This window comes from Triticum aestivum, chromosome 2D, assembly GCF_018294505.1.
Source record: "Triticum aestivum cultivar Chinese Spring chromosome 2D, IWGSC CS RefSeq v2.1, whole genome shotgun sequence".
NCBI lineage: Eukaryota > Viridiplantae > Streptophyta > Magnoliopsida > Poales > Poaceae > Triticum > Triticum aestivum.
This window is the reverse complement of record NC_057799.1, coordinates 537,670,749-537,673,652: the sequence shown is the minus strand read 5'-3', so window position 1 is coordinate 537,673,652 and position 2,904 is coordinate 537,670,749.

Below are 2,904 nucleotides of genomic sequence, written 5' to 3'. Positions count from 1 at the left end.
TGCCTTATTAGTAACGAAACAACTGAACTAGCCTAGTGGCTGAGTGACACTACCCGACAGCTGTTCCGCCCGGGTTCGATTCCACCTGTGCAGAGAAAATATCTCCAAAAATGTTGCCTCTGCCTTTATTGACATGTGGGTCCCAATTGTCATCTACGCACACCACGTCCAACACTTGCCAAAACTTCGTCCCTCGTTTTCTCTGTTTTTCACACACTCGACATTGTGTGGGCATCTTGAAAATAGTATATCTTTTTGACTGTGCATCATATGAAGATGTGCTATGCATGAATGTTGATCAGCATGATGTTAACTGGCTGGTAGTTCTAGTTTCGACCATGAATAAAACTTCCAGCATGATGGTAACACTGTTTGAAAAGGCCGTGTTAATATAAATGCTCTTCCTCTGAAAGTTGCAGTTTCTTATCTGAAACTAAACTTGGAGTTTCTTATCTGAAACTGAAACTTGCAGTTTCTTCTCTGAGAATCACATTGTCTGCACTTTTATACTCCTATGAAACTACATTTTTTTAAGTGCTAAAAATAGATCTCTAGAATTCATAAAATACTTCATATGCTCAATATTGCAAATCTGAAATTCAAAAGACATTCATATCTGAAAGTACTTTCAAAATACACAACACAAAACACAATTCACAACCTGCAAATACTAACAACCCTAATCTCCTCCTAACAATTCACAACCTGCCCGACTATTGGTCTGGGGAGGGGGGGGCAATCCCTCCTATTCCTCGGCGACAGACAGCCGCCCCGTGAGACGATGTGAACGGCGAGGGAGAGGATGGCGGGAAAGCGTCGTCGGGCCAACTGTTTTTCTCCTCTTGCAGTTGGGTTCGGTCGACGAAGACTCCACCGGCTCGCTCTGGCACGACACCCTCACAAACGGCACCCTGTAGATTCTCGATCCTTCAATCTCTGGTGGATGCTCCATCTGGGATCGATACTCCCACCACCGGTCCCTCACGATCGGATTCGGTGAATCTGTTTGCTCCATGGCCCAGAGGAGCAGCTCTATGTACTCCCGCACGCTCCTCTCCTTCTTCTCCATTGCAAAACCACCTCCTCTCCTCTCTATCATCTCCATTCCAAAACCACCGTCTCGCCTCTCCCTCTTCTCCATTGCAAAACCACCTCCTCTCTCCTCGGACGAGGATCCCCTGACGTAGCCCATCCTGCCATTGAGACACTGACACATGGGTCCCACCAAGCGCGGGGCCCACCTGTCAGCGATCGAAAGGCAGGGGAACCTCTTCTCTCCATCATCTCCATTCCAAAAACACCGTCTTGCCTCTCCCTCTTCTCCATTTCAAAACCACCCCCTCTCCTCTCCATCATCTCCATTCCAAAACCACCGTCTCGCCTCTCCCTCTTCTCTATTCCAAGACCACCGTCTCTCCTCCCATCTTCCAAAGCTAGCACCGGACTACTCAGAAGGACATCTATGGAGGGGATGCAGCAGCGAATCAGGCAGATCGCCGGCGGCGACCTGGCAAAGTTAGCCACGTTGAAGGAGATCCTTACTTGGTTTGACAATGAGTGGGAGATTTCGAGGACGGTGAGGGCCATGTGGCAATGTATGCGAAAGAGTGAGACGACGGCGATGAGGGCGGCGATGTACTCCTCGGCGGCAGTCACGCCGCAGTCCTTCGAGTTCATCGAGTATCTCCTCTGGGCGATAGAGCAGACAGATTCGCCCGAGGCGAAAGTCAGGCGGAGGTGGTGGGCGTACAGGTCGAAGGTCGAGCACCCAGAGGATAACGAATCGATCGAGTACGGTGTGCCGTTCGTGAGGGTGCAAAGCCAGCCGGAGCCACAGGAGTATTCGTTCTCCCACTGCAAGAGGAGGCCGGATGGCACGACGTCGCTTCCCCGCCGTTCTCCACGGTTCCCTCAATGCTCGCCTCGTTTCAATGGCGTCGATAGGGTTTAAGGTAAGCCTCGCACTAACCTAATCTTCCATCTGCTCATGCTTACAATCAGTGTGACAACTAATAAAAATCATGCTTACAATCAGTCTCCGAGTACTATGCCAATCACCCTAAAATAGCTCTGGACCTTTGGGTCAAAGTTGTGACACTGTGTACAAATAAAGAAAAATAGATTGGTGCTTCTTTCAGAAAAGAGTACACCCGTAGAAAACTGCCAATATAAGCTACTAGTATTTTTTAAGTCTAAGCTACTAGTATTTGGTTAGAGGATTTGTTGCCGAGAAAGATCCGTCCATAGTGAGCGCCACACATCCCACTGATGGTGGTGGATGCCAATGCTTAGATGGAGCATGGTTGGTGTCAGTAATTTTTACTTGGCACCTCGCACTCTGCATATATGCCGGTTCCACCCATACATTTGTGCAGTTCCACCAAAATGCAGCTGAATAACCCTGTTTGCACAGATAATGAAAAGGCGTGATTACATTATAGTGGCACTAGTTGATGAAACATACACTAATAAACAGAAGAAAATATTACATCATACTGGAAATCGACGCAAGTCTCCCCGATACACCTTCTGCCAGTGATGAACATCAGTGTACAGCGGTAGTACAAGGAGGGGCCTTGAGACATTCAAATCTCTATTTTTTTGCAGATCAACTAAAATTAAGCACCCCAGTTTGCAGAAACGCTTAAACATTAACAATGGGACTAGTTGATGAAACATACATTAACAAAGAGAAGCACTTGCTTTATCTACATTGGAAATGAAATGATAGAGAGGACACTCGCTCTATTTTAACTGTATTATTACTTCATTTTATCAGTGACACTAGGGTCGAGCAGGTGGCAAACGAGGTGTACCGTGCGTCGCAAGGATGAAGGCCGGAGGTGCTTAGACTGGGATGCTAAAGCTGGCTCTTTCAGTCCCTATCTTCCCCCTGATGTTTCT